We start from the raw sequence: 12,745 nt of genomic DNA, 5'->3' as shown, positions 1-12,745 counted from the left end.
AGTGTGTGCAAATGTGTACAGGAGAGAGAGATGAGAGATGGAGGCGGGGGCATTCTCGATAGCATCTCATCATTCCACGGTCCCGCTCCCCCAGCACCCCAGTTGGGATCTCGGACACTCCCACACAGCATGTTTAGGTCAACTTGGGATCCAAACCGGAGGCTGGCCACGTGGCTTCCAGCACTGTAAATCAGTAGGCACCAAGGCCGGGCCTGCATTTTACTTAAGGAGTGTTTATCCATGGCATCCTCTTGTAGTCTACTAGTTAGGAGATGATTATGCATGTTAGAATTACTACTATTTTTATTAATCACAGAAATCGTAGGCAGTACATCTGTGTTCACTTCATTTTTATGTCTCCCGTGCTCGTATAGCACCTGTATAATAGACTGAGTAGTAAAAGTTTGGATGAATAAGTAAAATATTTTTGCGCAATACCAGTAGCAACCTGAACTGCAGTGCTGGAAGCCACATGGCCGACCATGGGTTTGGATCCCAAGTTTATCTGAAACACTGCATGTGCATATCCCAGAGTCTGGCGAACTGGAGTGCTGGGGGAAGGGAACAAAAATTTTAGTATTTACCATTTTATTTACAGTTAAGGATTTTTGGAAAAAATAAGGTGAATCTATGTCAAAAGAAAAAATAAACAAATATAAGCAGGAGAGTTAGAGCTTAATCTTCATAACATAATTATGACTTAAGCGCCACAATATCCAATGACCTCGTCTGAAAGTGTGAGAGCTGTTTTTTCTACAGATGAAGTTCCTGTAATAAACGAGAACACTTATTTGGCTGTAGAAATCTGTGGTTCAAACGCTAAGAAAGAAAAACCAGGTACTGTCATTTTCCTTTTTTAAGAGGTGTTTTGTTTTCAATATATTTAGAGACAGTTTTCCCAAAAGAGTAAAATTAAATTACATGCAAAGAATAAAATATCGGACTGTTGAGGAAAGGCATGCCACTGAGAAAGCATTTGCCATGGTCATAGCTGCACGTTGAGGGGAAATTTAAAATAACGGGGTGTAAGTAAATGATAGCTACCTCGAGAACAGAGTCACTGAAGAACATGGGCCGAAGTGAGGGAAGTTCCTGAAATCAATCATCAAGTGCACGACTTCCAAAATTCAGATTAAGGGGCCAGCAGTGGATCCTATATGGCTGACTCTGCAGTTCAAGTCCCAGAACCGGAGGCTTGAAAACACACTAGGCACGCATGCACGTGTGCCCAAAATAAGGTGAAGAATGGTGGAGAAGGGATCTCATCATGGCCATGTCTGCCTGCCGGGGAGGTTTCTCACTTTCCGCCTCTCTCTGTCTCTCGTAAGCAAGCGCATGTGCTTATAGCAAAACCTGAAAAGAAAAAAAAAAAAGTGAGGACTCTATAATTGGAAGTATATTTTCAGTAGTAGTCATAGTAATAATAGTACCAATTAGAAAAACCAGAACATAGCATAATTTGTCTTCAATGTATTACTTTCTCCTGTCATTAAGTCAATAAATATATCAAAAATATTTTATATTCAAAAATTTTCATATAGGGGACCAGCAGTTAGTGTAATGGCTGTGTCGCTGGACTATCACGTAGTCAGCGGCGGTTCGAGTCCCGGACCTGGTGGCTTAAACTCACACCGGGCATTTGTGCGTGCATGCCCAAGATCCCGAGAGGAGAATGGAGGAGAAGGGATTGAAGTGTGGCCATCCCCCCGGAGGGAGATTTCATGCTTTCTGTCTCTCTGTCTCTCTCTGTCTGTCTGGCGAGCACACGTGCCCTATAGCAAAAATCTCTCTCAAAAAATTTTTTTCATATAGAACCATGAAAGACCTACATTCAAGGAGCATTAATTCAGAGTTTAATGAATGCAAGGCTAATCCTTACTCAAGGAAATAGGGAAGAAAGAGGTTTGCAATCCAGTCTGTGAACAATACAACAGCCAACAACTACAATGCACCTACTACATGATAAAAAGGGACTGGTTCCTCACGACAGTCCTGGGAGGTCCCATTATCACTTTGAAAGTACTGTGTTATGCCCATTTTACAGGTGGGGAAACTGAGGCACAGAAAAGTACTCGAAGTTGTTCGATGTCGTACATCTGGTCAATGAGAGAGGTTGGCTTTTAATCCTGGCAGCTAGTCCTCGGGACCACACTCCTATTATTGTATTCAATTTTGCTTTCCAAAAAGGAAAACATCAAAGCTCTGGTAATTCTTGCAGAGATCATTTGTCTGGTGCACGACACGCCATGCTCTGTGGGTTAACAGCTCTCACTGTTCTTTCTTAAGAAATTCTGCTTTACATGAATTAGGTGCAAGCGTTCAATGGTCTTTGCTGGATTTCCCCAGCTGAGGGTAAGGCCGTGGGTATTACGGAGAGCAGTGCTGTAAGAGTTCAGACCACCTGGAAAAAGCAGCCTACAGGGATACTGCTGGTCCACCTGAAAGAACCTTCCCCATGTGGTCCGAGGCTGGGTGGTCCTGGAGGGCAGCCCACGTGCTGTGCTTCAGGAAACATTATGGTCGGATAGCATGCCTTCAGCTGACTCAGTTTTTCTTAAACTGTAATAAAATGTAGTGTTTGGCAGAAGAAGCCCCAGATTAGGGATGCTTTAGGGTTAATCCAGTGAGTGACTCAAGAACGTCATCCAGGATGGAGGTTCCTTCCCTTTTTTCACTCACCCTCCAGAGCTATCTCCAGTGACAGCCAGATCTGACGGTCCAGAGAAGAGATCGTTTTCTCTAGAAGACTTCCGCTCGAGTCTTATTGGCCAGGACTAGGTCGTGCATCTACCCGATCGTAGGCTCATCGCCAGCACATGGAATGGGACTGCTCTGGCTGGCTTTGACAGAATCCTCCTGAAGGATCCCTTTCCTAAGTCGTCTGGAAGAAGGATGGAGGCTGAGACACCTCACTCTGCCAGCAAGGGTGAGGGAAGAGGAGAGTGGCGCGGCCACTCTCCGGTCTGGAGGGGTGCATTGCTCACTTGAAACATGTACCTTCAGTGAGATACATTTATACCTCCCCACCGTCCTGGTAACAAGAAAGGTCATTGCTATTTTCTGCATTCAGAGACATATTTTATATTCCCAGTTCTGATTTAATCCCATATTCTTTTTTTTGTTTGTTTTTGGAGAGGTTTTCACTATAGGGCGCGTGCACTCGCCAGACAGACAGAGACATAGAGAAAGAAAGCGAGAAATCACCCCCCCAGGGGGGATGGTCACGCAGCAATCCCTTCTCCTCCCTTCTCCTCTCGGCATCTTGGGCACGCACGCACACGCGCCCGGCGTGAGTTTTAAGCCACCGGGTCCGGGACGCGAACCGCGGTTTACTACGTGGGAGTCCAGCAACATAGCCATTATGCTAACTGCTGGTTCCCAATCCCATATTCTTTAACTCTGCATTAAACGGAGGCACATGTGGCACTGAAACAGAAGCAGCAGAGGCAGGACTCCAGCTAATGCCGTTTTACTGAAGAGGGAGAGAGGAGCCCCACGTCACTTGGCAGAGAGATCAGACAACGTACTGATGAGTATTTGTCCTCTCGTCCAATGCAAGTTCAAATTCTTACTCAGACAGGGACAGGCGATGGTGGAAAAGGAACAGAGAATTTGAGATTTCTGGGACCTAAGTCCAGGTCTACCTTTTCCCAGGTGTGTGCTCTTAACGGGAACTCCTGGATTTCCTTTTCTCCATAGGAATAGAAATAGGAAAAATCTACTCAGGCTTATCATGAGGCTCAGAGAAGGTTTATAAAGGCACATTCATCAGTTAGATACATTTTAAGCTACAGGTAGCAGAACATCAAAATTCCAGTACCTTACACAGACTGGAGTTCTTCCATTTCTCACAGGTGGGTAGGCAGGTGTAGAACTCCATGACATCGTCAATGACCCTGGATCCTTTTCTCTTCCCATTCTGTCTTCCTTAGGAAGTTAGCTCATTGCTTCATGGTCACAACACGACTGCTGGGTCTCTAGATATCATTCCCAAGATCCCCACGGGAAAAAAGGAAGGATCCACTGACTTTTCTGTTTCCCTCTTTTCAGAGCTCTCTCAGCAAACGTTTGGCTACCTTTTACGGTAAGAGCTGGCAGTCATGGCTATCGCCTACACGTCCATGGAGCAGCTGACTTTGCAGATTCCACAGGAGTGAGGGCAAGACAGAGGAGGCAAGGTAAGCAGGCGTCTGCCAGCAGTATTCCGCGCAGTGACAACGTTGGGAGAATGTTAGCTACTAACTGCAAGTCTCCTGAAAGTCAGTCACTCACAGACAAATGCTAGATGAGAACTCGTAAAAGAAAGAAGAAAGCCAAAAGAAGGTAAAAATGTTAGCTCGCCTAGAGGGACGCCTCGTTTCTTCTGTACCGCCACGAGAACACCATGCTTCTCACAGAAAGATAACTCCAAAACAAACCTCCAAGTGAAACCTCCAGACAAAAAGAACGGATCCACTGGGCCCCATTCCCCACTCTTGCCATCACATTCCACAAGCAGATGAAATAATGCGTGTCCTTCTCCCCCGCCCCCCTTTCAGTGTTTGTCGGTAGAGTGGAATGTCAAAAAGGACTCACAATGCCTGAAACACTTCGAGATGAAAATAGTACATTGGGGTACCATGACCTTTTCAATGCGCTGGCTTTTCCATTGTCTAGCCATGCCTCTTGTTCTTTTTCCTGACTCTTCTTTATGAAAGGAAAAGGTGAATTGGCACCTAAAGTATGGGGTACTCAAAGGAACAAAGCAGCGCATCGCTGAAATAATTCCGAGGCAACCCTGCACCGCTCAGAGTGGCAGGGAAACAAAAGAGGGCAACGTTATTCCCTGTGACAGGCCGGGATGGATTCAGTACCTGCCCTGCCAGTGTTCCCCGAGTGCTCTACAGGTTCCCAGGGCTGCACACTCACATCAGTGCAAGATCCAAATGTGACCTTGTGTATCTCAAAGAGGACAGCGAATCCATTGCCCGGTGCTTGCCTCCTGCTTCCCTGAAGGGAAGGCTGCTTCCATGGCACTGCGGGGCCATGACATCTCTCGGGAGGAGGCTTCTGAGGGGCTTAAGTCCCTCTTCTGGGGTCCCAAGCATGCTGCACGTGCTCCCTGTGTGTAAGCTACCGATGGTGTGCTCACCCGTTTGATCTGCTTGCTGAGGATGTGATGCCCTGAAGGGGAGCCTAGCCACTGATCAGAACACAGGAATACTAAGTGAATAACACTAAGTGTTTACTAAGTGTTTGCCGAAAAAATGACCCCCTGTGCCAAGGAGCAGGTCTGCAACCGAAAGTCCTTCCCTGTGCTAATCAGAGCTTCTCTATCTTGGAAGGGTCTTTAGGCAACAGCAGCACCTTGGATGTGTGGAAGCTGACTGTAGCATAGCACCCTTCAAACTATGGCAAACAAGAACTCCACAAATGTGAACAGCTCTAAAGCCACCCTGCTACTTACGATGAGAGAAGACGAGGGGGCCATTTTCAGATTACCCTGAAAATACAGAAATCAAAATAAAAATTTAAAGTTAGTTGCTTTATCCTATTTTTACCCTTCTCCTTTCTTCTTCTTCCTTCTTCCTTCTCCTTTCTTCTTCTTCCTTCTTCTTTCTTCCTTCTCCCTTCTCCCTTCTCATTTCTTCTCCCTTCTTTTCTTCTTCTTCTTCTTTCTTCTTCTTCTTCTTCTTCTTCTTCTTCTTCTTCTTCTTCTTTTCTTCTAAATTTTAGAGGACATGGGAGAGAGAGAGAGGAAGCACCTCCCAATGGGTGTGGTCATGCTGCAATCTACTTTCTTCCATTTCTCCATCTTATTGGGATTTGGGGTGCATGCACCAGGCATATTTTTCAGGCCACAGGTCTGGGATTCAAACTGCATTTGGCTATGCGGGATCTGGCTCCCAACACACAGCACTTAATGCACTACGGGGCCAGCCATATCCTTCTCCTCTCTTGCATCATTCTCCAGAGGTGGGTAGCATCCGTAAGTGATAACCTCAGAGTGGATGATCAGGAGCCAGTCCCCAAACAGATTCTGGACATCCAGGCTAGGTGGGTGTCTAAGCAGAGCAGGTATAGCGCATGGAATTATATATTAAAAGTGGGAAACGTGAGTATTTTTCTACCTAAATCCATTTAAAAGGGATGGGGATGGGCAAGCCATAACATATAAAAGTGAATGATAAAGCATATTATGTTGGCCAAGACTGAGGATTCTGGAGTAGAGGGATCTGAGTTCAAATCCCAGATCTGTCATTAGGCAACCGTGTGATCTTGGTTACCTAACTTCTCCAACCCTGGATGTCCGTGTGTGTAGAATTATATCCAGGCTATGAGAGAACCAAAGCGACTGTGTTATACTTAGACCTAGGGCCCATCTCAATAGGCTAAAGCTTAGGAAAGTTCGTCTTTAACTTCTACCTTTTACCTCACAATGAGTCTTCTAGAAATGTCACAATAGGTGGAACCTGATGCATAACTAATGAAAGTTAGCAATAACCTCACTAATCTTTTTTTTAGTTTAGTTTAGTTTTTCAGTTTTTGCTATGGAGTATGGGTGCTTGCCAGAGACAAAGATGGGGAGAGAGACAGAGAAAGTGAGAAATCACCCCCCTAGAGGGGATGGCCATGCTGTAGTACAATCCCTTCTCCTCCATTCTCCTCTCAGGATTTTGGGCATGCATGCACACGGGCCCAGCGTCTTTCAAGCCACCGGGTCCAGAACTATTCATTTACTATCTTTATAAATAATTGTCCTCCTTATAAAAATAGCCAGTTCTGGGGCATGTCTGCTTATTCTTTAGTCATTGGCCTTCTACTTGTTGGCTGGCATTGCTTGAAATCTATGCTCTTGACTGAGCATAGATTTCATGGTCTGTAGTTTCAATTAACCTCTCGCCAAAATACTGAAATCCTTTCTTTGTAATCATCTGGCAAAGTCCCAACCTCAGATGAACTTCGTCTGCTTTCTATGCCTATACTTGAGTTGCTAAACATAGCCCAGCAAAGAAACCATCTGTGATCTAGTTGTTCGGGTGGCTGAATCTCACACGGCTACTGTGCAGTTCGAGTCCTGGACCTGGTGGCCTGAAAATATCTGGGATGCATGTGCATACGTGCCAAAAATCCTGAACGAGGGAGAAATGGAGGAGGGGGGACTGCATTGCGACCATTCCCCATGGGGGTCGCTCTCTCGCGGTGTCTCTCTCTCTCTCTCATAAGCATGCACATGTTGTTCATGAGTAAAATAAATAAACTCAGGCTCTCAGAGGCTAACTTTCGTCTGTTCACTCTCAGTGTTTACAACATCCAATACGTAACGGGAACTCAGTAAATATTTATTTATTAAAGAAATATGTTTTTGTAGAACATGTAGGCTGATTTATAAGATAGCATCAGTATGCTTGTATGTTAAATGTTTTGATCTAAGTTCATATGCTAGGAACTATTGCCTCATTCTATATACAGTTGGACATTTTCCACTATAAAATTTAAAAATGCTTGTGGTAGTCTGGGGAGGGACTGGTTATTGCAAAGCAATAAGCTCTAAAGTCCTAGAAAGTGACATATTCGAACTAAATTTGCTGAATTTTTATATTCTAAATGCTTTTCAAATTCATATGAATTTTGTACATGCATAAAAATATTACCATTATTATACATTTAGAATGCATTATTTAACATATGGCAAAAATTTGCCCAACATTTAAAAAATATGTCTTAGGCAAGGAAAACATATCACTTGATGACAATTTAACAGGAAATATTTGCAATTGATTTTTTCTTAAAAGAAATTAAGTGCAATTCAATATTGACTCAACAAATGATCAGTCTTTTTAAAAGTTTGTATAAAATAGCTCCTGTCTTTATGTCCACAGTCACAGTGTATAGCAGTAGTGTACATGAGTAAGTATGTAGCAATGATTTGTCGTTCCCCTTGTGAATGCACTGCTTGCTGATTTGATTTTTTAAAACTTAAGAATTTTGAGTGATTAATCTTTCCTTAAGTTTATTTATTTACTTCTTTCATAAGCTAGAGAGACAGAGAGAGGGAGACTGACACAGAAGACAGACAGATAGACATCACCCTCAACAGGGTCCTGATGCTGCAATTCACCCCCAGCTTCAGCCAGCCCTGGACTGTGGGCACGTGCTTGCCCAGGGTCCTCAGAGAGGTCTCCAGACGTGAACCAGGAACCTTCGCAAGTGGATCAACCTGACAGAGTGTTGCATTTTATTACTGCACCATCTGGCCCCTGACTCGTCCAAAACCTTTATTACTCTGAATTATGTTTTTCAACTTCCCAAATTCATAAAGCAAGTCTATTTTTGTTTAAATATTTTTCTAGAATTTTTGCCATAGGCCCACGTGCTCACCAGAAAGAGAGGGAGACAAAGACAGAGAGAAGAAAATTAAGAAATCACCCTCTGGGGCATGGCCATACCACAGCCCCTTTTTCTCCATTCTCCTCTCGGGATTTTGGCATGCACACACATGCGCCTGGCATGATTTTTGCAGCCTCCTGGTCTGGGACTCAAACTGTGATCAGTCATGTGGGAGTCCAACACCTCAACCACTTGCCTCTATTTCTTTAGCATGTCCTGTGAAACTTTCTTCCTATATTCTGGTTCTGCTGAGAGTGGGCATTTAAAGCTGTTTAAATCGGCAGCCTTCCTGACCAGTCACTTTCCAGCGATGGAGCCCTAACATACTTGGCATTGCAGAAGCAGAACCTCACAGGTCCCTGTGACCCAGGGCCATAGAGGGCAAGTCGATGGGGTGCAGTGGTGTCAGTAAGCACCCCCAAGGCAAGCACCCCCAAGGCTCATCACTGAGGAACTCCATTACACCACCTGAGGGCAGCTTTAATCTGCTCTGGACCTCAAGCTCCTTATCAACTCTTGTCTCTGCTCCCTAACCCTGAGCCTCGGGAGCTATTGTGCTTCTTATCTTATAAGGAAATCAAACAACTGTTAATGGACACGTGATGTTTCCCTTCCCGAACTGATAACATGCTTGAGCTTCTACTATGTCTAGTGACACGGTGGGCTGTGCAGAATGTATAAAAGGAGCAAGAAAAAGACACTGAAAGCATTTCTAGCATAGAACTAGACAGTACACAATTCCATTAGAGTGTTCAAGGCTCAGCCAGAGGTAACAATGAGCGGGCAGGGTGTGCCAGTCACTGTTCTGAGCCTTATAAAAAACTTTTTTTTTTTGCAATAGGACACCTGAGCTCATTGGAGAAAGACAGACATGGGAGAGAGAAAGTGAGAAATCACCCCCCAGGGCAGATGTCACACCACAATCCCTTCTCCTTCATTCTCCTCCTGGGGTTTTGGGCACACACACACACGTGCATGCACACACACACACACACACCCAGCATGATTTTCAAGGCACCGGGTCCAGGCCCTGAACTGTGGTTGGCCATGTGGGAGTCCAGAGCCTTAACCACCATGCCGCCTCCCAGCCCCTGTCCTGAACTTCATACACAAGTGACTGGATCCACCAGGTAGCAGGAAGGAGGCACCGTGGGGATCTGGGCCACCTGCTCACAACCCCAAGGAAGACTTGGGCATGAGCTTGTCCACAGACTTTCACCTGATTATTGGGGCTGCTGCCCAAGCCCGAGGCTGTGGCATTAGGCAAATTCCAGTTAATGAGGGGCAGCTTGGGTTGTGTGGTTGCTTCCTGGACCAGGTTCAGTTACTCAATCTCTATTTGGGTCCATCAGTGCTTCAAAAATTATTCCTAAAAGGAGAATTATCCGTGGAAAAGACCATGGTTTTGCTGTAAAACCCTAAATACCTGCATCATAATTCTTCTATCTGGACTTATCAGAGGCTTCATTCCTTTCTGTTTGTAGCAAGTAGTCTCTATGGGTTGGTTTACAGAATGATGTGCCAGGTCACTAGGGGTACACCTCATACCAGAGGATGACCTGCTCCAGAAAGCACAGCGCACGCGAGGTGGTGGTTGTATTTAGTGTCACAACTTGACGAAGTCTATAACGACCCAAAATTCATCTTTCTTCTGTGCAAGACAAATCGGGGAGTGAATATGGTAGAAATCACCACCCCCTAGGCCAGCAAGCAGTGTCGTAGTTAAGGTGCTGGAATCCCACATGGTCAGTTGTGGTTTGAGTCCTGGATTCAGTGGCTAGAAAATCACTGAGGGCATGTGTGTGTGCCCAAAACCCAGGAGGAGAAGGGATTGCGTCATGGCTAATCCTCCTGGAGGGGTGATTTCTCATTCTTCCTCTCTCTGTATTTTCCCAGTCAGCACACACACCCTATGGATAAAACCTTTAAAAAAAAAAAGAAGGAAGGGGAGAGGAAGAGGGGTAGGGAGAGGGAGGAGAGGGAGAAAGAGAGAGAAAGAGAAAGAGGGAGAAGAAGGACAAGAGGAAGAGGGAGAGGGAGAAGAAGGAGAAGGAGGGAAAAGAGGAAGAGGAAGAAGAAGAAAAGAAGAAAGGAATTTCCACTCCTCTATATTTTTCTTGTTTTAGTTTGCCATGGGCACATGTACTCACCAGAGAGAGAGAGGGAGTGAGAAATCACCCCCAGAGCATTTGGCCATGCCACAATCACTGCTCCATTCTCTCAGCACTTTGGGCAGGCACACACCTGCATCCGCTGTTTTTCAAGCCACTGAGTCTGAAAGTTGAACTGTATAGTCAGGCAGTCAGCTGGGTGGGATCCAGAGCCCTACCCTCCACGCCGTTTGCTGGCCCCTATCATCCCTACAACTTTTACGCTTTTGGCGATGATATGAATCTCTGTAAGTTCCCTGGTGTTGTAGAATTATTACTATTAATAATTTGCTACTTTGGTAGAAAGGGGGCAGTTTTAGGGGCATTTTCTTGGCTCTTCCTAGCCCAGGGACCCTTGCTCAAGGAGTAGAAAGTGAGGATTCTGTGCGTGGCTAAGTATGCTTTGGAAACTATGGCGGCAACTGTGAGGCTGTTTACAGACCGACCTGGCCCTCTGTGAGGTGAATGCGGGCCACGCTCCGTTTATTTATAAGTCTCCTCTCTAACTGATGGACCCTAAAACTTGGGAAATCCACAAATAGTAGTCATTTCAGAGCCAGTGTCCATAAACCTGGAAATAGCTGGCTATTTCCTTTCCCCAGCAAATAATCACCCTGACGTCTAGCCGCATCCCCTTAGGGAGAAGCCAGTAGGAAATGCTACAGTGATCTTTCTTCCTCGTTGAGTACCCCCTCAAGAGGGTCCAGCCTCCTTTTCTTTTAAGGAACCCCATTCACTGGTGTATTTCTTTTTTTTAAATCTTGTCTTTTTAAAATTAAAAAAAAAAAAGGAACTGACTCATTTCTGAGAGCTGAAGAGACTCCATTTTGGCTACTTTAAATGACTGGACTGATATATTTTTTTTTAATTTTACAAATGAGCTAAAACTTTACTAGACTGACAATTCATTGAAGTGCCAGGAACACTGTGCTAAAAATAACTGCCGAAGATCTCCGTGGATAAACCACTCGGCTCAGGGCAGACGGCACTTGTGGCTGCCCCGTCTCTGGTGGCTGAGTGCTCCCCTGGTGTCTGCCGTCCATGTGCCCACCCTAATAGCCGTGCCTTCCATTGTCACCCCTAAACTGCGGAAGGGCAGCTGCACTGAGATTTTCACGGAGACTGACCTCTCCTTGCTGCCTTCATGGTGTGAGTCTCCTCTGGGCACCTCTTGGGCCTTATTAAGGAATGTGTGAGAAGGTTGCAATAAATTGATTCCTACCAACAGTTTTGTATTTCTAATCTTGCATTTTTCCTTACTATATTGATTTCATTGAATGAACGCCCCCGTTAGGTTCTGATTTTAGTCAACCAATTGAGTAAACTCTTTATTGAGTTATTCCCAGCCCTTCAAACTAATTACTGACTCTAGAAGCTCTGGTAACTCTCTCTACATTAACAAATTTGGCCACATCCAAACTTCCATTTCTTTCTTGTCTAAACCCATTGGATTGCATTCCACAGATGTTTTCATGGTTTCTGAAAATAATACAAAGCTTGTAATTCTTTAGAGTGTATATATTGGGTTGTTGGAAAATTCATGATGTATTTTTACATAGAAAAACACAAAAAAAATATGCCATGACTTTGCCAACAACTTAATACGTTATATTTCCCTGGGTCAGACTCTGGATGTACCTGCCAGACTCTATTGGACCCTGATTCTAGCTATGAGTCTGTAGGCAAGAAGAAGAGGTGAGAGTGGATCAAGACTGTATCTCTATGCAAGAGAAGTGCTTCAGAGCTTTAAGCAAGGTAAGGTTCATCTCACATAGGGAAGAAGGGAAACTCAGTGGGATTTTAGAAGTTTGTGATTCCAGAGTCTTTGGAATCCACCCAAATGTCCTCATTTTAATTTTTGCTCTTTCCCAATCAATGCCCTAACTTTTACATAAGAGACCTGGCACGACTGTAACTTCCATTTGGGTTATAATTATCCAACCTACAGGATGAAAAAAATTATACATTAGCCATATGGCTATAAGAGATATTTTTAGGGCAGTCCTGGAAGCACTCTGGTTCTCTGTGCCTTGAGCTAAGAATTCAAAATCCTAACCTTTTATTTAGAAGTAGCCAGTCTTGAGATGGAATAATGGTTATCTCACTGGACTCCCATGTAGTCAAATGTGGTTTGAGTCCTGGACCCAGCAGCTTAAAACTCATGCCAGGTACTTGTGTGTGCATGTCCAAAATCCCAAGAGGAGAATGGAGGAGAAGGGATTTTG

General features: G+C 44.7%; 1 long non-coding RNA gene across 1 annotated transcript in view; it reads right to left on the bottom strand.

Annotated features, from left to right (window-relative positions):
• Window positions 1-1,772: 1,772 nt before the first annotated feature.
• Window positions 1,773-12,745, bottom strand: part of LOC114004491 (uncharacterized) — an 18,251-nt gene continuing 7,278 nt past the window's right edge. The window contains exons 3-4 of the long non-coding RNA XR_003546628.1: window positions 3,821-5,482; window positions 1,773-2,881 (exon numbers count right to left, since the gene is read on the bottom strand). This is a non-coding gene — a long non-coding RNA (uncharacterized LOC114004491). The remainder of the gene's footprint in view (window positions 2,882-3,820; window positions 5,483-12,745) is intronic.

This window comes from Tupaia chinensis, unplaced genomic scaffold (genome assembly GCF_000334495.1).
Source record: "Tupaia chinensis unplaced genomic scaffold, TupChi_1.0 Scaffold138235_1, whole genome shotgun sequence".
Lineage (NCBI taxonomy): Eukaryota > Metazoa > Chordata > Mammalia > Scandentia > Tupaiidae > Tupaia > Tupaia belangeri.
Note: the sequence above shows the minus strand (reverse complement) of the source record. Positions and strands in the feature narration are given on the sequence as shown.